General features: G+C 41.9%; 1 protein-coding gene across 11 annotated transcripts in view; it reads left to right on the plus strand.

The window, feature by feature from the left end:
- Positions 1 to 23172, plus strand: part of SIPA1L2 (signal induced proliferation associated 1 like 2) — a 245594-nt gene continuing 222422 nt past the window's right edge. For 9 of the 11 annotated variants that reach the window (XM_074990163.1, XM_074990169.1, XM_074990167.1 and 6 more), the window contains exon 1: positions 1 to 114. The gene's annotated coding sequence lies outside the window, so the exon portion shown is untranslated. Of the gene's footprint in view, positions 115 to 410; positions 429 to 23172 lie in introns of those variants that run through there. The other 2 variants (XM_074990165.1, XM_074990164.1) reach the window with 2 other exon arrangements.

The raw sequence follows: 23172 nt of genomic DNA on the forward strand, positions 1-23172 counted from the left end.
GCGCCGGCAAGTGCAGCGGGCTTGAGAGGGTGAGTCGCTCCGTAGTCCCGGCCGCCCCTGCCCAGCCCGGAGCGTCCCGGGTGGGGGCGGGGACCCCGCAGCGGCGCGCGGCAGGTAGGGTCCGGGCGGGGCGCAGGGCGGGGCGGGAGGAAGGTGCCCCCCGGTTTGGAGGATGGCAGTTGGGATGGGGGAGGGCTGCAACTGGCCGCTCAGCTGGGGGCGGGGGTGGGCTGTGAGGCGCAGATCTCGCCAGCCCCCGAGCAGCCGGCAGAAGTTGGAGGCGGGGGTGGGGGGCGTGCACAGGCTCGCGGCGGGGGCAGGGCGGGGGGTGTCTCCCCCGGCCCCTCACCTCCGCGGCGCAGCCGCTTCCTGGCGCTACACCTGGCGAGCTGCTCCTGCTGCTGCTGCACCAGGCGGCGGAGCGAAGGGTGAGTGTCTGGGGGTTGGCGTAATCTGCTGAGTGTATCTTTTCCGCGGGTGGCCGCCTGGATGGCGGCACTGGTGCGCTTTGGAGCCTTGGGTTTTTAGATCAAGTCTGCCGAGGTGCATTGGATGGGGAAAACAGCTTGTGAACAGTCTGGGGAAATTTTCTTGAGGGGGAGAAGGATCGAAGAGGGAGCAGTGCACATTTAGGGTTAGCAGAGGGACGCACGCACTTCTTAATTGAGCTGGAGTGGCCCAGTTTAAGTGATTTCCCAGCATTTGCTTTTCATGGATTTAATTTGTATGTATGTAGGACGCTACATTCATTTTCAAAGGCATCTCTTGTTCTCTTTCTTATTTCCATAATAATCTGATATGTTCCCATTTTCAAACTTTTTTTTAAATGTTAAAAGTATTCAAATGGTTCATTCCCTGAAACAAAGGAAAAAGCAACCTTGTGTTTACTTATTTGTATATTGCATTTACCATATACTAATATTTTGCTTTGGAGGTATTAGTATGCTTAGTTGTTAGCCTAGTCTTGATAAAAGACTGCTCTAAAGGTGACTATCAGATGTATATACCAATATACGAAGGGTCTTAGTAAGCTATTAACGTTTTCATAAGATAAGTTTAAAACGTTTGTACTTTATGTGATTATTTGGCCTTTCCTCTTACAGCTAAACTTTATTTTTGTCGCTAATGGTGCTCAAGATTCTTGCAAAGTTGAAAAGAATTGCTCATGTGAATTCTTTTGAGTCTTTTGTGTGCAATTTTCATTTCAAAACACTAACGCTAGGTGGCTTTCTTATATCAGAAAACAGGGAAGGTTTCTGATTCTTCTGTCTCCACTGCCTAGTTTGTGTATCTCTGTTTTCCTACAATGTATAAGATGCCTTCATAATCAGATAGGCACTGATTAGTCCTAAACAGAGTTTAAAGTTTATTTGCCACAGTGTTTTGTTTTGATCAGTTGTTTCTAATGTTTGAGAAAAGTCCTTCCATAGGCACACTATTACTAACATTTAACATAAATCTTATAGTTCTAAGACAAAATCAGATGTTCAGAAAAGTATTCTGGGTATAGAGGACAGCTATTTAGATTGATTTGGATATTTGAAAATTCAAAATATGTGGTTCATATCAATGAAGCAGGTTGTTTTTCATTTACAAACAACCCAATCTAAGTTACTGTTTCCTCTGGTAGTTTGATGGACTTTATTTTTGGATTATGTTGTATAACATTGCTTATTCATGGGATAACTAGCTAACCTCTGCTTAATTCAGCTGATGTTTTAGAGATGCTAGGGTACAATTTAATCCTGAGTTTAGAGGTACTTTGGGGCCAGCAAGATCTGATGCAATCTGGTATTTTTATGTCTAAAACGCTTATAGTGTTCAGTGGAATGCAACATTGGGCCATATGTTTGCTTATTTTAGTTGCATCTGTGGAAGATTTGAATTTTAAACCTGGTCTGGATTTTTTTTCATTTATGTAAAATGTTTAAATCATCATGGTTGCATTGCATTTTTGACATTACTGAGGCTCCACAACAGTTGATTTATAATTTATGTAATGTTTTTATAAGCAAGATTGCAGAGAGGTCTCTGAATCTATTGTCTTGGTTTTTGCACATGCAGTGAGTTGATTTGGCAGGTCATAGAGCACTCAGATATAACATGAAGGAATACCTGTGTGTCAATGTACAGGAGCACTCAGCCAATAACATTTTTGATCAGTAATTATATTAAAAGCCTGACATAAAACCTAGAATGTAACTAAATCAAAAGCTGAAGCCCACATTACTGGCACTAACATATTGTCCAAGTAAGGACATTCTTAAAGGCTTCTGTCCAAGGAGAATGTCAATTTCGGTGTTGATTGTCTGATGCATATATGACACTCACTTTTTTTGATGGCCATTAACTACTATCAGTGTGGTACAAGACAGAGGTCTGAATAAGGAGAACTCCGGAAGAGGAACATGAGCAAAGCTGTGGTCAAAACAGGCAAAATCATCAGGGTGTGGTGTGTGTGTGTGTGTGGGTTTTTTTTGAGATTTACAAATGGATTGAGGCAAAAAGCCAGTTTTCATTTTCAGCTGTAGAGTAGACACACAAGTCATTCATTGGACCCAGGATTTTTAAGTTTAGATCAGCAGTAAGACCTGTAATCAGTCAGTATATATTTTTCATTTGCTGGTACAGTGTTTTTGATTGTCCAACAATACAAGACAATTGGATGTTTTATGATGAGTGAATGGAAAGGTGTAACAATGAGGGAGAACTGCCATGAACTTAATGTAAAAATATAAGATGAACTGAGGACACAGTGACTATGAAAAGAGGATGGGGTTTCTGCTCATCTAGTTCTCAGTCATTCAAGCTTCCCAATAGTAGCACTATTGACATTAAACCTTGCTTTGGGGAATGCTACTCTATCTCAGAGCATTTGTTTGCAATTTAGATTTCTGCACTTATAGTATGTTTTTTATGATCTGATTTGACAGGTGACTGGACAAATTGGATTGTGAATTAGTGAATTAAAAGGTAGACAATTGATATTGTTATTATTCAGGTTGCAGTATTGTCCTTATAGTGTGTCAGAATTTAATTTGTATCTGACTTCTTAAAACTTTATTTTTGCTATCTTAAAACAGGAAAAAAACGTTTAAAATGGTCATTTTTTAAGTGAATGTCATTTTGTAATTTGAGTGGGCTGGGAGGGTGAGTTTACTGATGCTTGTTCTTTCTCCAGTCCATTTATTTCATCTGGTTTGTGGGAGACATCAAGGAAAGGTTCTCTGCTAACTCAGTCTATTTGTATGATGAATGAATGAGCATAGTTTTAGGTTAGCACTCTGCTGAATACAGTCGTTTAGGACTTGGAAAGGAGGGCTTCTGTTTGTTTTCTTTTTTAATGTACAAATGGTGTTTTCTCTAAGAAGATAGGCTCTCTGCATCCAGCAAAGATGTTTACATAGGCTCTCTGCATCCAGCAAAGATGTTTACATAGGCTATGTCTACACTAGAGGGTTTTGTCAACAAAACTGGTATTTTGTGAACAAAACCTGGGAAGTGTCCAGATTCCCAAAGCATTCTGTGGACAGTAAATTAACAGAATGCAGCACTTTTGTCAGAAGCCTTATCCTGCTCCTCCATGAGGAAGAATGCCTCTGTCGACAGATTCTGTTGACATAAAGCCAGTCTGGACCTTTCAGGTGGGCCCTGCTGTTGACAGGGACATGGGGCAGGCCTGTCTGCTGTGCTTCTGGTTAGCTGTTTTACTGACAGAGTAGCCAGGCAATCCGGCTGCTCTTGGCTCACAGAGCAAATTGCTCTTTTGATCCTGTGGGCAGTCTGGCCATGATCTGTTGCCAGTTTTGCTGGAAGCTGTCAGCAGACTGCTGTAGTGTAGACCTAGCCATAGACCTGATGCATAATGACTATTGTGATAGTAAGGTATGTAATTTGGATTCTCAAGAAGTTTGAAGCAAGAATCCCTTTTTAAAAATTGTCAGTGTTCAATTTCCTGTATTACAGTGATGTGACACACATGACAAAAGCAAGCTTGTGAAGGCTGGAAGCTTTTCCCCCGTGGGTCCTCTGTCTGTTGAGCAATGACCATGTCTGCTGTCATATCTAGGGCCAATTGAATGAGTAGAAAAGAGTGGGCAGCTTAAATTTAGTGGGGACTTAATTTTTTGAGCTGATGCCAAATATGTTGTCAGATTCATGTTGCTGTGATAGTTAAAATTCTTATTAGAAGCTGCACAGAATTAGTTTGGCTCATTAAGTTATTTACCAAGGTATAATTACATAAACATTTAGAAAAATCACACTTGAAGGTGGTAACTAGTGAGTTTCTATAGAAGAGGTATTTGACTCATACTACAGCATTAGAGGTTCCATTTCAAAATACAATTTCTAAATGTTACAGAATTTTCCAAACTTGCAGAAAATGTGGAAAGATGATACCTTGTCTTCCTGTAACTGCAGGCAGACTGCTCCAGTGACTAGTGCTGTTCATATGTTTTAGGAGTAGTAACTGCAGTCCAAAACAGAGCAAGGAATGTACTTAATTTCGCTAGTGTTACTGAAGATCCTGTGGACACAATGAAACTGATGAGAAAATGTTGCAACTTTGCCCTACCCCCGTTTGAGAAAGCTATAAGCAGTAGTGTAGGAAGGCAGTGTGGCTGAGTAGAGGCCATTCCCCATCAGTAACCAGGAGGCTCCACGAGGGTGAGGGGCTGAGCATATCTTTTTCTCTTTTTAGCAGTTGAGTCTTTACATTTCTGACTCATAAGTCGAAATTCTTTCTCATTAGAAGTAAATAGGGACTTTGTCTTCCTGGCTTTCACCATTAATATTCAGAAACTATGTAACATAGAATCTGTGAGTAGATTCCAGGACAGCATCTTGGTAGAAATCTAAATATTCCCTTCCTTACTGGATTACTCACCAGAGCAATGCCTGTGGGCTCCGCAATAGTCTGTTCCTCTCCATCTTACATCAAAAGAAGTTGAAGAGAATTCCATGAGAGTATTTACAATTCATATAAGATGACTTGAAGTAGAAATTTTAAATTCATATTTCATTTTTCCAATCTAAGTTAATTTTCCAGGTTCAGCCACTGAAATCTAAGACTCTCTTGATTCAACAACATCTGTTGTCCAGCAGGACCATGGATGTTGCTGGACCGGAGAGCCTGGTTGCCAGGAGTGGGTGACAGCTTTGAGCAGCTGGGCCAGGAAGCCAGTGAGGATGAGCCAAGAAGACAGTGGGATGGGAAGCCTCTGGAGAGCTGAAGCTGGAAGAGGAGTGGGAGTTGCAGGTGTGGCTGGGGCTGAGCCACCATGATTGGTGAGCTACAGTGGGGATAATGGGAGCTGCAGGTGCAGCTGGGAGCTCCAGCTGGTGAGCTGTGATGGGAGAATAGGCGTGCAGCTAGGAATCAGAGTGTTCTGGGGCCAGTAGCAGGAGCCTTGCTGGGCTCAGCGAGGCTGGTGGCTGGGATCGGGCAGAAACCTCAAGTGGAGCAGGCAGCAAGGGTGCTGGATCAGGGAGGTGCAACCTATATTTATTTTGAAATAGACAGGGTCTGTGTTTTTAAAGTTATAGAATTAACAATCTGTTTCGTTCATACTTAATTGGTGAGATTAAATAATTGCTGTAACAAAATTTAACATGGAAGCACTTTGAGGGATGGACTGACTTATTATATGAAATAAAAATGTTTATGTAGCCCTGTAAATATTTTTGAGCCTGTGGGTTCATAGACTGCTTTTAATTTTTTTTCTGAGATCAAGCTTTGATTTGTAATGCTCTGTCTGATTTTTGTGGGATTTCACATTCGTATCTCAGAGATCCTATTCATTCAGCATAGTTAATTCTCTCAATCAGTTGTTACAGAGTATGAAAGCAGAATAGCAGAATCTAAGAAAAGCCAGAATACAGCTTTTATGTTCTTAAATGTCCACTTTGCCCAAGTATTTATGGAATCTTTTTTTTCTCTCAAAAGGGGGCATTGCAACTAATACATGGTTTAGAGTAGCTAGCAAAATTCTATCACAAAAACCAATTCAGTCTTTCCCTTTATAGTCTGCAGAGAGCTTTGGGAAAGACAAGATTTCAGTTTTTGTTGTGGTTTTTACTATCCTCTTCTGTTCCTCCTTATGCTCCCCTTCCCCCACCCAAACCCCCGCCATCGGTTGTATTAGTTTGTGGCTTCTAGTTCAGAATGAACTATTTATTAGTTTTAGATGTGGCACCCAATGGTCAAAAAACTTTGCATACCTCCTGTGCCCCCAGCAACTATTTGAAATGCCCCTAATCTTCTGCCCATAATCTCTTTGAAATATGAGTGTGACTTTATAGTGAAGGTTATACTTGTTTTTGCTTATTATAATGGCTAGCTGCTCTTGAATAATTAGGCTCAGCTTAAGGTGAAAAGGTTATCCTCGTTGCTCTGCTGGAGTAAAGTAAGCCTACTCTGCTTTGTGAGGTTGTCAGGACAACAGTTTATTATTGTCTTGACTGTTTTTTCTGTATCAATGGAGGGAGCTGTTTAAAAGAGTGAGAAGCTGCTTTACCACATTGGGGCTGTGAGGAATGCCAGCTGTGATTTGGATTGAGCTGGATGGTCTGGGTTTGTCATGTAAAATTCTAATTGATGATGGAAATCAAACCCAATTTGAGAATAATTTTGTTCATTAGACTAATGTAAAACAACCCATTGTAATTACAAATCTAAGTCCTATATTCTCAACGCTATTGTCATTATTACTCTGATCTCTTCCACTCTGAAACTCAAACCAAAATTTTTGAGGTTAGACTGTGGAATTTGTGGGATGGGTTAATGCAAAATAAGAAATTGTTTAATATTTGGATTGTGTTGATTTGTTTACTCTGACATTGGAGAGCTAGAGTAAAAAAAATCCAAGGCATTCCTGCTCTTCTGTTAGATGTATTTAGTCACACAAATATTTTAATATAGTAAATGTTCAAGAGTAAGCTATTCACTGATGATGGCATTCCCAGTTGGAAGTTAGAGACATTACATTTAAGAACTTGTATTGTCTCTCCTCTATCAAATGCATGTCATGCCTGTTACACCAGTTACTTACATGAAACTAAATTACCAAAAAAGGTAGGACATTCTATATGAGGGGTCAGCAACCTTTTGGAGGTGTAGTGTTGAAATATAACCTTTTGACCTCTATGTAGAGTCCAAGTGTTGGTGGTACTGTTTAAAGTCTCTAAAAGTCCTACTTACAGCAGCTTTATTAATAATAAATTAAGATGCAGAGCTCTACCATGTAGCTGGTGGTGGATAGCATTATCTAGCATTTTGTTAATCCACAGGCAGCATGGCTTTGAGCAAGCTCCTGGCTGCATGGGGGATAAAAGGCGGAGTTGAGCTCCTGCCTCAGGTGCCGATGAAAATTGGCTTGCATGCCATTCTTGATACACGTGCTGTGGGGTTGCTGACCGCTGTTCTGTATGGTCAGAGTATATAAAGCAGCAACCAAATACAGTTACGATAATTGTTTTTTGTTTGATATGAACATGTTGTTATGCTGAGTAGGGAGAGAAGTGTGTGTAAGAAGATCCAACGTGGGCCTGAGTGAAATATTTATTTTACAAGAGAACAGACAAATGGTCCATTAGCAATGCTTTCATGGATTTTGGTGGATCTTGAAGCTGTCCTCTACTTTGATGCGGGAATCACTTTGATCTGTGTTAAGCGATAGTTATCAATCAACAGGTATCCAGGTAGTTAAAATACTCCATGAAATGATGTCTGGTCACTTCAAACTCCTTAAAAGTCCAGCAGCTTTTTCATTCATGCTGTCCTTCCATTCCAGAGGTTTGTGGCAGATAGAGCAGTTTCTGTGTTCTTTTATCTTTGTTTAGCATTTTCCTGCTACTTTTTCCCCTAGTACATTGTATTAATAGTACTTAGAAAATCAGCAAATGCTCCTTTCAGTACAGGATGAATGCAAATTAAATATTTGCATGAACAAATGACCAGTGAGGCAACTAATTTGCCAAGTGCCTGTGAAAAGAATATTTGCCAGGGCTGTGTGTGACAAGAGAATTTTCATAAATAGCGGTGTTCACTCATCTTTCAAAACCAGATGAATGAGATTGTTCCTCACCTCTGATTCCTCTTCTTTCGTCTATAGACCACTCAACAATATCAGTGGACTTAGTTCACTACCTGAAAGTATACAGGAAGATCCAAAGTTGTCAGACTTTATTATATGAACCTCGAATACAGGTTCTTTTGAATCCACTTTCTCTCCCACTGACAGATCTGCAGTTGCCATACCAGTCTGGTGCAACTCTTTATATGGAAAAATAATATTAGAAAAGAATTTAATGTATTTTTAGCAGTCTGTTTATATGCAGTTTAGCAACAGGAAACAGGTCAGGGAGATCAGATCCATGTACCAGCCATTTGTCCATGTGCCAGCACCAAGTGCTTCACTGATTGCCTCTCATTCACTAGCGAGGATCTGAACATATACACTAATTCATACTGCCTTTCATGTTATATGTTGCTTATCAGGAAAGCCATTAACAGATCCCTTAAGTAGTGCTTGCATAGGGGATCTTGGTCAAGTTTTTGAAGTGCAGTTGAAAACCCAATGAATTTCACTAAAACTGCATTGCAGGTATCAGAAAACTTTCCTGTCACATCATTCAAGTTTCAAGATGGGTTAGCCCAGGGGTCTGAACCCAAAATAGTGACAAGTGCCATTTTTAAAAATTCCATATCGGCAATGCACGTGAATACGAGACAGTCGTCAATAAATAGCATCAAACCATATTTTTTGTCACCCCTATTTTAAGAACAGCATGCACACAATGATTTGTGCCGGTTAGAAAGTTTGTTACTTTCACCCCTGGATTGAAGAGCAAATGAGGACAAGAAAAACACCGTGCCTGGGGGTAGGCTCTTAAGCAGGAAGGAGTGCTGTTTTGCATCAGCCCTTCATGTGCCCCGCTTCTCCCATTCCCAGGCTCCACACCCCTCCATTTGCCCTAAAATCCACCACCCCATCTCTAGGCTTTACCTGCCTCAGCCCCCAAATCTGCCCTCATCCCCAAGATTTAACCCCATCCTGCAAACCCACCCCCCATCCTCAGTCTTTACCCCTCTCAGCCCCAAACTCACCCCCCCACATCCCCAGGATTAACCCACCTCAGCTGATGAACTCCTCCAGCTGTGCTTGCCGCCGCTGCTCCTCTGCGTCCACCGCCTCCTTCTCAGTGGGGCTGTCCATCTCCAGAAGGTGCAAACTTGGCCACCCTCCCCCCAACTCTCCTGTGGGCTTAGCACTTCCCCCACTGCAGGGTAGGCAGCTCCCTGTCCAGCCACCGCTGAAATAATGGAACTAAAGTTAATTGGTTTAACAGTTGGATCTCACCCTTCACCCTGCTGACCATCAAGCCTATTAAATTTAGTTCCATTATTTCAGTGCAGCAGGGCAGGGAACCCGCAAGCATGGTCAGTGGCGGCAGGGCAGGGAGCTGCAACTAAACCCTTTAAAGAACCACAGGTTGCTGACCCCTGGGTTAGCCTTTTTGCTTTTACAGGTTGATAATATGATGAAAACATTTTTCTTGGTGAAACAATTCTAGATTATAAAAGCTGCATTTTTTTTCACCTTGTGCATAATCAGATTATCCTCCCCCCAAAGTAAACAATCCAAAAAAAATTCTAGAGCAATTGTAGCTTTGCCTAAAACACTAATTTAAAGATGTACCATCTTGCTCAAAAACACTAATTATTTTTGCATGTTTATAGACAGTCCTGAGGCTTTACCTTCTCTTGATGAAATTGTAAATCTTATCAAACTAGATTTACTGTTCCTTACAGCAATTGCTATATGATGTCTTACAGTTTGACACGAGTGGATTTAATAATAGAACAAAACAGGAAGTTCAGTTTATAGTTGTCTGTAGTGTGTTTTTTACTTCTTGCTTGAAATGAGTATTTTTTTTTTCTATCCCATTCATGGTTACGTTTTTTCATTTTCACCTAAGATGAAATTTAATGCCATGAACTCATTGCATCTTTTTATTTAAATTCATTGTGATGTGGCTGCTTTATCCTTTGAGGAAAAAGACTATAAAACATTGCATGTAGACCAACCGTATAACTTTTGGTCAGTGGACCAGGGCTGTACTCAAATAGATAATCTAGAGGTGAAAACTGATATCACTCCTTGACTAGCACTGTGTTACCTTATACACACAGTATCTTTGGATGATAGACAACAAGTCTGCATTCTTATTGCCAAATTTCTGTTTTGCTTTGACGGGGGCATGAGTAACTGTCCAGTGAACAAATAAACGTGGCAAAGTTCCTCTCTATTAAGAGGTTATTATTGTATTGAATACTATAGACACGCTCCTCTGAATTTATTTTATTCTTCTGTAAAAAAAAATTGTGAATGGATTTGGCTGTATCATTCTTTCATATGTGTAATACGACCATATTTAGATTGTTCTGCCATCAAACTGCTGCATTGTTGAGGGTTGCAACTTGTGCAAACCAATTTCCAATCTTACAATTGTACACTCCAGCACCACGTTTGACCATCTTTATTGCTGTCGTGTAGTCACACTGAATATTGAGCAAAGCCAAATTTGTGTTGCAATGAAAGCTTTTCTTGTCGTTTGGGTTAGTAGCCTCTTAAACCTAGTCCAGGAGCTACATCACAGGTTGCAAATAGGTGGCTGTGACTTAGGCACTCTGATGAACTTTGGAAATCCTATCTGTCTCAGAGTTATTGCCCTCTGTGAGGCATAGCAGTTGTCCTTGATATATAATTTGTCTGAGATTGGCAATGGACTTTTGCAATATTAGTAATTGCAAATCAACAGGGATATTGGGTGTATGTTTCTTTTCTTTTGGAGGCTGGCAGATCTTTTGGGAAGTCCTTGCTGCTTATTTCACCTATTGGAACAATTGTTAGCCTTGGGTGTAGCAGGTTATTTTAAGTGTGGACCCATCAGGAGATTCTGGTTCTTCTTGCAGTTTGGGGAGACGAATCGGTGGTGAGGAGATTTAGGGTGGCCAAGAGAATTGTGGACCTCCTATCATTACATGTTGTGCAAGATGACCGGTAAAGGTTACTCCCGGGAGTCTACACAATGACAGGTGAAGCTGAAAGAACTCTGGTAGGCCTATCACAAAGTCTGGGAAGCCAACCAGTAGATAGGGTCATCTCCACAGACCTGCTGCTATTATGAATAGCTGCATGTGCTTATTGGGGCCAACCCCACCATGGAGCCTGGTATTAATGACAACACTAGTGGAGGTCCTGGTTTGGAATCGGGTGATCCAAGAGGGGCTGAGGACCCGAGAGGAAGAGGCCAATGGAGAGGAGGAAGGGGACAATGAGCAGGGACCTCAGGAAGTTCTTCTTGGTAGCCCAGATCTCTTCACCCTAGAGCTGGAACAGGTGCCCGCTATGCTGGTCCCCTCTATGCTGGTCTCCAAGCCCCGGTATCAAGCTGTTCTGGTCACTTTTTTTTTCTGAATACTAGAAGCAAGTTGCAGGTGGGTATAGGAATATGTGTGAGTATGGGTACAGGTTTTCTGAGGGGTACAGATCCATAGAACAGCATGTTAATTTTTCTGGGGATGGAGCATGTCTCCTTTTTGGAGATCTCCTCAAAGGCCTCATCCAGGCACTCCTGTATTTTTTGTACAAGATTTTTGGGCAGATCTGACTTTTGGTGGTTTCCACGGTAGCACACCTTGCCATGCCAGGCAACAAGATAGCAATCTGGTATCCTGGTGCCACACAGCAATTTGGCAAATTTTCCAGGCTTGTGGTCACACAGGAGGAGCAGCTGTTCTTTGTCGATATCTGTTAGTTTTAGGGGGATGATGCCTTTTTTGGCAAAGTAAAGAAGCGTGGGAATTTGGATCGGGGAAATGGGAAGCATAGGAGAAAAACCCAAAGTGCATTGCTGTGCTATGTGGCTGGTGGGTGCTCCATTTTGTCTCCCCTACCCCCACAGTTTGCAAGCTCTCTGGGCCTTCTCCCCTCACATGTCACTTTCCCCCCAGAATTTCTTTTCACTTTAATGGGATCCCTCCCCACCCAGCCATCCATGTGGCTGGAATTGAACCCTTCCCCCTCGCTGCATGGCTGCTGGGCTCTGAGGACCCTGCTACAGCAAATTGGCATATGGTCTTTTTCTTCCCCTGACGAGGGCTGCTCCAGTGACCTCCAAGAAACCCTTTTTCCCCCAACCCAGCAGATGGCATGAAACCCCCCCCTTTTCCCCTCCAGCATTTCTTTTTACTTTACAGGGATCCCCCTCCAGAGCTATCCACGAGGCTGGAATTGAACCCTTCCCCACCATCCCCTCTTGCCATGTGGGTCCTGGCCTCTGTGGGCCTTGCTTCAGGAATGACCAAAAAAGGATTTCCCCTGCCCCAGGACACCGGACAGCTTTCCCTGCTTTGCAGGCCTCCCCTGCCCCCCTTCCCCTGGAAAGCAGACAATAGCTTACCATGTTGTAATGAAATGTTCTGGATAGATGATGGATTGTGCAATGTATGCTTTGAATCCCATCTTTAATAAACCCTAAGTGGCCTTACAAAAAGAAACATGCTCTGGTAAAAGAGACAGAGACCCATTCATTCCATCGGGAAGTGCTTTGTCTGAATTGTATCTCAATTTTTACTTTCATTTGACAGCTGCCATCCCTAGCATGGGAGAAAAGTGAGAAAGCAAGAAAGGTGCAAGCAGGGTCTGATCCTACAGCACATGGAGCAGTCTGAGTCAGAAACCAGTAAGATGGCAAGGGACACAGCTCAGTGGAGGCCAAGTACTGCTCAGTGGCATCAGACTACAGCTGAGTGGCAGCAGAAAATGCTTGAGTTCCAGCAAGAGGCAAAGCTTGTAAACAGCAGTGAGCGACCAAACGGAGGTCCTGTGCTCCCTGCTGCAGCTGCAGTGGGTTTCCTAGTGCGGCACTGTGGGCTCCACTGACTGTTGCCTGGAGTCCACTGAAGATGGGTTCCCTCCCCACCCCTGTGTTGTGGTCCCTGTAAAGAACAACCTTCTGCTGTTCCTCTGCAACCTTGGTCAATGCTGCTCTTTTTTCCTGGACCGTTTCAGAACACCATTGCGTTTTTCACCTGCAGCTCAGGGCACTCGGCTGCTTAAGTTCTAGAGTCCACCCACTACTCAATCCAAGATTCCTACAGCTTTCTCAGCCCTTCCTCTCTGAATTCCCAGCAGTAGCTGAACTACTCTGCCCAGCAACTTTCTTTTTTAATGAACCTTCTGGGCCTTTCTTAGCTGTTCTTTGCAGCTCCTCTCCTTGGGGCTTTATTAATCCTTTCTCTGCCATTGTGGGGCAGATGTCCCATCACAGGGCCATTGATTGCATTCTTCTGTGCAGGACTAGGACTCTTGGCCATATGTAGGAATTTCCCTCCGCCATAACGGGCTTTGATTGGTGATGTTGAAATGTCAATAATGATTCTGTGGAACTCAGTCTATCGCTGGCTTCTGGAGCTGTACACTGACCTCCTTGATAATACCAAGGAAAGATTCAATTACTAGCTCAGCAGATACAAAGTGACTGTTTGAAATGTGCCTTTGGTAGACTGAAGGGGCGTTAGTAGTATTCACTAGGTTGGGTTTCGGTGAGAATGTATTCCAGTGCTTATGCCTGTTGTGCCCTGTATATTTGGGGGTTTGGGGCTGGCGGGGGGAGAAGAAAGGAGAGCTGTCATCATGGTGGATGTCACAGTTGGAATGATTGATTGACAGCTGACTTTGAACAGCCAGACACGACCATTATAAGAGCCCAAAGTGGAGCTGCATCATTTGAGAGAAGGTTTGAAAGAGGACTTTCTAGTACAGAACACTGCTGTGGGTGCCCTTAGTGTTCTATGGACCTGAAGATTAGGTGTTTCAAAGAGTTATGATGTGCTTCCTATATATTTGTCAGTATGACTGGGTGGGTGTTTTTCTGATGTGTTGTGATGCTTCCTGTACAAGTACAATTACTACCTACTGTGACTACTGATGTTCATTCTGCAATATGTTTTGTGAACTAATAAAAAATAGGTTGATTCTCCTAAATTAGAACTCTGGGAAGAACAAGGCAGGAAAAGCTGGAAAAACCCACTACAATTTTTTACGCATTAATAGAGTGGGACCCTAAATTTGGAAAGGCAACAAACAATCCATTTTTGTGCACAAGTGTAGACCTTTATGGCTACACATACATTGACATGTGCAAACCCTGGCTGGTGTATGAGAGGCTGGGGTTTTATTTGCTATTCTCCATCATGCAGCAGTAGACAGTGAGGATGAAATTGTTGATGCCATGTGACGTGTTGGGGGTTGTATGGAGTGCTGATCGTAGAGATCTCCAAGGATTGCAAAGGATGGGGAATATGGGATTTTTTATTTTTTTTTGTTTTTTTGAACCTATGAATCAACCAAGGCCTGTGGCATTTGGCTTTGCTGCCAAAAAAAGACAACACATTGGTGCATTTCTCCCTCTTTGTACTTCTAGTACCCCTGGACCTCTCTCCTGTCCTCCATGCTGTCAGTCATACTGGCCCTCCAGTTGCTTCGTTCAGGGTCTAATGTGGCACTGAGTTGCAGCATATCACTGAGTGTGTCCTGTTCCTCCTCCAGGTGTTCAGCAGGTTTGGAGGGGGGCATCCCTGAGGGTCATCACGCCCACAGCTATTGATAAAAACAGAAGTATAATTGGATTTAGTCACAGCAGAAAGGGAAGAGATTCCAAGTCCCTTTATTCCCATAATCACTTCTGCAGTAAACTTGTTCATAGCTGGCATTCTATCATACAACACTAGAACTGGAAGGGAGCTCAGGAGGTCATAGATTCCAGTTCCCTGCCCTCTTGGTAGGACCAAACACGATCTAGACCATCCCCAATAGGTGTCTATCTAACCTGCTGTTAAATATGTACAGCAATGGAGATTCCACAACCTCTCTCAGTAACTTATTCCACTGTATCACCACCCAGACAGTTTGGAAGTTTTTCCTAATGTCCGATATAAATCTCCCTTGCTGCAATTTAAGCCCATTGCTGCTTTTCCTATTCTCAGAGGCCAAGGAGAACAATTTTTCTCCCTCCTCCTCGTAACCCTCTTTGAGGTCCTTGAAAACCGCTATAATGTCCCCTCTAAGTCTTCTCTTTTTTTCTAAACTAAACAAGCCCAGTATTTTCAGTCTCCCCTCATAGCTCATGTTCTTTAGATATTTAATCATTCTTGTTGCTCTTCTCTGGACTTGCTCCAATTTCTCCATATCTTTCTTGAAATGTGGTGTCCAGAACTGGACACAATACTCCCACTGAGGTTGAATGAGCACTGAGCAGAGCGGAAGGAGGACTTCTTGTGTCTTGTTCCCAATGCTTCTGTTAATGAATCCCAGAATAATGTTTGATATTTTTGCAGCAGAGTCACAACGTTGACTCATTTAGCTTGTTGTTCACTATGGCACTTAAATCCCTCTCTGCAGTACTCCTGCCTAGACAGTTGCTTCCCATTCTATACGTATGAAACTGATTTGTTTCTTCCTAAGTGGAGTACTTTGCATTTGTCCTTATTAAACTTCATCATGTTTATCTCAGACCATTTCTCCAGTTTGTCCAGATCACTTGGAATTATGAGCCTATCCTTCAAAGTGGACGCAACCCCTCCCATCTTGATATCCTCTGCAAACTTAATAAGTGTACTGTCTATGCCAGTATCTAAATAATTGATGAAGATACTGAATAGAACTGGTCCCCAAACAGATCCCTGTGGAACGCCAGTTGTTATGCCTTTCCAGTATGACTGTGAACCATTAATAACTACTCTCTGAGAGTGCTTGTCCAGCCAGTTATGTACCCGCCTCATAGTGGCCCTATCTAAGTTGTATTTGCTTAGCTTATTGATAAGAAGATTATGTGAGACTGGTCAGATGCCTTACTAAAGTCTAGGTATACCACATCCACCGCTTCTCCCTTATCCACAAGGCTCATTATCCTATCAAAATAAGCTATCAGATTGGTCTGGCATTATTTGTTCTTTACAAATCCATGTTGGCTGTTACCTATCACCTTATTTTCTTCCAGATGTTTGCAGATGAATTCCGTGATTACTTGCTTCATTATTTTTCCCAGCACAGAAGTTAAACTAACTGGTCTGTAGTTTCCTGGGTTATTTTTTCCCTTTTAATAGATGGGCACTATGTAGGCTTCTAGAATCTCTCCTGATTTCCAGGACTTTTGAAAGATGGTAGCTCCTCTGTCCGCTTCTTAAGTATTCTAGGATGCATTTAATCGGGCCCTGATGACTTGAAGACATCTAATTTTTCAAAGTAATTTTTAACTTCGTTCTTTGTGTTTTATCCTCTAAACCTACCCTCTTCCCACTAGTGTGCATTAGGTTAGGCATTTCTGCATTGGCCTTCTTGGTGAAGACCGAAACAAATAAGTCATTAAGCACATCTGCCATTTCCAGATTTCCTGATATTGTTTCTCCCTCCTCACTGAATAGTCAGTCTACCCTGTCCTTGGTCTTCCTCTTGCTTCCAATATATTTATAGAATGACTTATTGTTACCCTTTATGTCTCTAGCTAGTTTGAGCTCATTCCGTGCCTTGGCATTTCTGATCTTGCCTCGGCATACGTGTATTGTCTGCTTCTATACATCTTTTGTAATTTCTCCTAATTTTCACTTTATATGACTCCTTTTTGATTTTGAGATCATGTGAGATCACCAAGCGAAGGCAGTCTTTTACTGTCCTTTTGTATCTTTCTTATGCAGTGGTATAGCTTGCTTTTGGGGCCTTAATAATGTCCCCTTCAAAAACTGCCAACTCTCCTCAGTTGCTTTTTTTCTTAATCTTGCTTCCCATGGGACCTTACTTACCAGCTTTCTGAGTTTACCAACATTTGCTTTCCTGAAATCCATTGCCTCTGTTTTGCTCTTCTCCCTTTCACTATTTCTTAGACTCAGGAGCTCTGAGTTCATGGTCACTTTCTCCCAAGCTACCTTCCACTTTGAAATTCTCAGTGAGTTCCCCTCTATTTGTTAAAATCTAGAACTGCTTCCCTCCTCATACCTTTCTCCACCTTCTGAAATAAAAAATTGTCATCCATGCAGTCCAAGAACTTTCTAGATAGTCTGTGCCTTGCTGTGTTAGTTTCCCAATGTATGTCTGGATAGTTGAAGTCCCCCATCACTACCAAATCCTGTGTTTTGGATAATTTTGTTAATTGTTTAGAGAGTCTCATCTGCCTCTTCTACCTGGCTTGCAGTAGACCCCTGTCATGTCATTACCCTTGTTTTTTTCCCCTTTTAATCTAACCCAGAGACTCTCTCAATATGTCTCTCCTGCATCCATTGTCACCTCAGTCTAGGTGTGCACATTTTTGGTATGTAAGGCAACACCTCCCCGTTTACCATGCCTATCCTTCCTGAGTAAGGTGTACCCTGGTATGCCAATATTTCAATCGTGTATTATGTCACCAAGTTTCTGTGATACCAACTATATCATTGTTTGTTAGTATTTCAAGTTCTTCCTGGTTATGACCCATGCTTCTTGCATTTGTATATAGGCATCAAAGATACTGATTTGCTGTTGCCTCCCAATTCTGTCTAGTCCCTCTTTTCTCTGCTTTTATGGCTCATGATCCCTCCCATTCCAACCCAAGTCTCCAGGTTTTTTACTTACCTGTGGGCTTTGGTCACCTTTCCCCCATTGAACCTAGTTTAAAGCCCTCCTCGTTAGGTTAGCCAGTCTCAATCCAAATACATCCTTCCCATTCCTCCAAAGGTGAATTCCATCCCTGCTTAACCGTCCTTCATGGAACAGCATCCCATGATCGAGGAAGCCAAAGTGCTCCTGATGACACCATCCTTGCAGCCAGGCATTCACCTCCAGGAGGCACCTGTGTCTGCCTGGGCCCCTACCTTTGGCAGGAAGGATTGAGGAGAATACCACCTGTACTCCCAGAGCCCTGTAGTCACACTTGATCAGCTCAAGGTTACACCTTGCAGTATCATTTGTGCCCATATGGATGAGTAGCATGGGGTAGTAGGCAGTAGGTCAGATAATCCTCGACAAAGTCTCCATAACACATCATCCAGAACTCTCAGATAACTGGCATTTTAACCATAAATAAATTTTAGTTTGGTTTTCCATAAGTAAGGTATAGTGAAAGTAAATATAAATAATACAGCAAATTCAGTGTAAGTTTACAGTGTACAGTTCTACTGTTGGTAAATAAAGTACTCTGCATGCATTTTTGATTCTTAATATTAATCTTGGTTTTTATTTTGCGTTATGCATTGCTACCTATACGTATCTCTTATCCAGAATATTTGAATATCTGGCAACTTCTCAGCCATGGGGCTGCTGGATATGAAAGTTTTTACTGTAATAAGAAATGCTTTATTTATAGTTTCATTTTTGGAGTGCGTTAGCACTGTACTGCTCTCTAGCGCAAACTTTGAGTAGAGCTCAAACTTTACTTCTGTACCCTTTTCAGGAGGCTGGTTTATCTTGCATACCCCAATTTTTATCTCGCTTAAAGTTCTCGCCTACAAAAATGTCTCAGTGCTCTTAGGCAATGGCTACACTACATTGCCCTTTTGGAGGAAGAATGCTAATGAGGGAGATCAATATGTAAATGAAGTGATAATGATTTACGAATCTTGTGCCTCATGTGCATAATCTTGTATGATCCTGTTTCAGGAAGAGACTTTTCCAAAAACAAAATCAGCCACGTACATGGGGTTCCTTTGGGGGGGGGGGGGGGGGGGATATATAATTTTTTTTTTGAAAGAATCCTTTTTCCTATTTTGTTTGTTTGCATTTTTGATCTCCCTTGTTTGCATTCCTCCCTCGAAAGGGGAATGTAGTGTAGCTGCAGCCTTAGTGAAAAATGGATTACTTTCTCATTTACCCATAGCGTTTTCTGTGCTTTTAAAAGAGCCGGTACTCACCTGGGTCACCCCTTCATCCCACCCCCAGCCAGTCCCATAGCTGGAGGTGCTGAGGTGCTGATTCTCAGTACCGCCACAAAAAGAAAGCACTGCGTTTACCATATATTTATAAAATACATTGCTATCCCCCAGTTTGAGAAACATTGATACAATGTATAGAACAGTATAACCAAATCATCCTGTAAAACTTTAGTTTGTACTGATTTCACTAGTGCTTTTCATGCATCTGTTGTAAAATTAAACAGCTCTCTAGATGAGTTGACATACCCCTGGAAGACCTCTGAGTACCCCCATGGATACACGTGCCTCTGGGCAAGAACCACTAGGATTGCTCCTGAAAGGGGGAAGATAGGGAAATCTTTTCTGTTTCACAAAACAAATTTTTGCTCCTTGTTCCATGGGTATGAATATAGGGCTATGGAACTGATTATTGGCACTCTTTTCAATAGGCACTTTAGCCTTTATTCCACTAGCCTGTTCACTGCAGTGGGTTTCCAAAAAGAGGCTAAGATGGTGCTAGAAGCTGGGGGGGAGGGGGCAGGGAGGAAGATGATGTACAGTTTAAGTAGAGGACGGGTGTACTCAGAGGTCTTCTGGGGGTATGTCAACTCATCTAGAGTAGTGGGTGGAGTATTTGGAGGGATTTTGTGGGCTTATATACTGGGAGAGTGCAGCAACAGTTGTTAGCAGCTCCATGTGTGACTTTGCCCCCCACATAGCTGGGAACTGGGGCCCAGATTGTCAGGATCAGGCAGCTGTGAGGAACCATTAAATGTGGGCCCAAAGAAGCAACCAATTAGGAAGTGGACCATTTCTAAGCTCCAATGTCTGCCATACAAAAATTCCATTCATTGCCCTTGAAAATTCTGCTAGGCCTGAGAGCAGAAGATCAAAAAAAGAGACAATGTCTGGGAAAACCTGGACATATGGTACCCCTGTTCTTGTGTATGTGAACAAAATGCACCATATACTTTCTTCTTCCATCTTTGTCTAATTCAACAGGGGTAGAAGGAATTATTTATTCTTTTATGAGTTACAAAGAAGCCATTTGTGGTTTAGGATAATTTAAAAAAAAAAAGTCATTGGAGCAGGAAGACTAGGGTCTTAAAGCTTTTGTCAGAGAGATCCAGGCACTAGACTTAGACATTCTCATGCATGCTTTCTCTCTTACAGTGATTTTTTTAATTTATCCACAGTGGAACAGTTTCAACAGGAGAGACAGAGATAATGTGAGTGACCAGTAGGCTAGGCAACATTCACTGTACAGCTTAAGCTGCTGAGCGAGTTTAGGCACCTCAAGGTTTAGAGGTAGTTGAAGAGTATTTATGTGAAGCCGGGTGATTTAATTCTGAGATTTAAGTGCCTAAAGTGGCAGTTACTTATTTCTTCTTGTGAATCTAAAAGAGGTGGTGGTTTTGGACAGTTTTTCTTTTGTTTTTCTAATGTGTTAGCAGTACGATGGCATATTCTGCCTTGTCTAGTAATATTGAAAATATTGTTACATGTGACAACATTTTGCTGTTTCCATTTCTTTGCAGAGTTTGAATAGTTACTGTTTCTTGCCTTTTGGAGAGGAAAAATGCTTTCCTTTTCAGCTCATTGTTCTAGATGGTAGTAGTAGCTTGACAATTTGCTATGTACAAGTTATAGTTGCTAATCTTCTGCAGTCATCTTAAGTCCATGTTACAGATGGGTTGGGCTGATGCTGCAAATTTTTTTTGCCCTTAACTAAAATATCCGGAAAGTTCATGGAACTTTCTCAGATTAGAAAATTGCTGATTATAAGAGGAAGGGAATTTTTCTAACCCTTTAATTGGTATGGGGCAGTTGAAGTAGCTATGGATGGCCTGTTTTTACCTCATGTTGTGGCAGTTCGAAGGAGGTGTGTTTCATCTCTTTCTTTTGCTATATGCAAATAGTAAAATGGTGCTTGATCATCCGGAATAGCATTTAAAGTCTCAAAATTTTGCGCAAAAAAGATGCTTCTTCTGGCTAAAAAAATCAACAATTTTATTGACTATAACACTTCTATTTTAAGAGTGGAAAGGCAGCCACAGCGGGTGATCTATAACATCTAGTAAACAACATGTTTCTAATGCATTTTCAGATACTCTTCTAATCTTTTACCTGGGCTGAACCTTTGTTTTCTGCATCTGCTAAACCTACATGGCACATTGAATAGTAACAGAGAGGTAGCCGTGTTAGTCTGTACTCCAACAAAACAAACCAGCAGAAATGTAGCACTTTAATAAAATGATTTATTTGGTGATCAGCTTTCATGGGAAAGGCCCACTTCTTCTGATCAGTTTCATTTCCAGCACAGACTGACTTTTATATAAAAACTTGCTCAGATCCAGACATCATCATCGTTCCCTCTGTACTTAAGTCAGTCTGTACTGGAAATGAAATTGATCTGAAGTGGGTCTGTCCCATGAAAGCGCATCACCAAATAAATCATTTTGTTAGACTTCAAAGTGCTACATTTCTGCTGGTTTGTTTTCTACATGGCACAGTTTAACCCCCACTGTCTACTTAGGGCATCACAAGACTTGTAAATATAAAGGAATTCGTGACAAGGATGGATTGCATTTAGATAATATGTAAATCACAGGACATATAAGGAAAACTGGAATCTTTGCAGAGAGCAGCCAGAGGTACAACACATTTGCTGAGCCCGTGGGGATGGGGGGCAGTTCTGTGCCTTCGTAGAGTGGGGATTTGGGCAGAATGGGCGGAGCTGTGGCTAGCCTCCCGACCAAGCACTGCCTGGACCTTGTTGCACTTCCCCCAGGCAGCTGTCAGTGCTCCTCAGACTGTGACATGCAGGACTCTGGCAGTGATTTAGAAGGCCCAGGGCTCTTGGAACAGTGGTGCTCACAGCACTGGGCCCCAGTGCAATTGTCCCCTTTGTTGTCCCTGCCCCCCCACCTCGTGCTGTCAGGAGGCCTGAATGCAGGTTTTTCACTCTTCGTTAACTATTTTACCAAATCTTAATCCTAGATTAGAGGATTTACATGCTACACAGGTGACTTTCTCAGTAGTTACTAGGGCAGTGTAGCCACCATGGTTAACCTTGTTTTGATACTTTCCCCTTCAGACCACTGAAGATGATAGGTCTAAGTTGTGCCTGATCTTCATTGTGAGACTATATTAGGAATGAAATGAACACAGCAGTGTCATTCATGATCTTATCTTTGCCATCTTCCAGGAGAAGTTAGGATCTTAAAATTCTCCTATTAGACTGGTGGACCAAGCAGAAATTTTTGTTCTCTGCGGTGAGAACAAAAGTGAGAAATCATGTTTGTTGTTCCACTTTCACCCAGCTCCAGGATCCAAGAATTTTCTTTACATTTCACAGCAGAAAGACTGTATGAGGCAACTTCTGACTCTGGAGAAATACCTGTGCTGAATATGCCTGTCATGTCACTTTTCTGAACTGAATTTAGAATAGTATACCATTGGATGCTCTAAGCAAGATTCATGTCATTGTACATGAGATATGGCTCCCCTGGCTGGTGAAAACTTTTGGAGAATGTCTGGGTTTATTACTCGTGGAAGCTGACATTTCCCTGAGGAATACCTTCCAACGTTGCTAAAATCTGTAATAACCCAATTTCTACTCAAGAAACCATCACGTAGTGCCCATTTTGTTGCAAAATATTACCCAGTGTGTAATCTCCTTTTTTTTCTTAAACAGAGCATTCTTTGCTTTAGCCATTAATTACTAATTATGCCCATCTGATTGGGATGAAGGGTATTAAGTTATCTATAGGAAAAAATACACTTTTGGAAGGCAACTTTTTTTTTTTTTAATGAAGAATGTAAAAGACTAATGTAAATGTCAACTTACTTTGTGGAGTTTCATTGAGACAGGAAAAAGAAATTTGTGCACCGAATATATGGTGAAGTGGATAACCTGATCTTCTGAAAAAAGAAGAGAGAAATTAGACTGGTGATGCTGACGTCTTGGGGATAAATGGGAAAGTGGCTGGTGTTTTTTGATTTGTATTTTAGAACATGCATAAGTCAACATGAAATCTAGTCAACTTTCCTTTTTAAAAACAAAACAAAAAAACAATTTGCAGGTATCAGGTATTGCATCTGCTTTTGTGGTTTTAAAACCACATTTTCTTAGTCTTCAGATGCTGTTCTTTCGCATGTTGACGAGTGAAAGGCTAACACAAAAGGGAATAGTATCAGAGGGGGTAGCGGAATTAGTCTGTATC

Source organism: Carettochelys insculpta, chromosome 3, assembly GCF_033958435.1.
Source record: "Carettochelys insculpta isolate YL-2023 chromosome 3, ASM3395843v1, whole genome shotgun sequence".
NCBI lineage: Eukaryota > Metazoa > Chordata > Testudines > Carettochelyidae > Carettochelys > Carettochelys insculpta.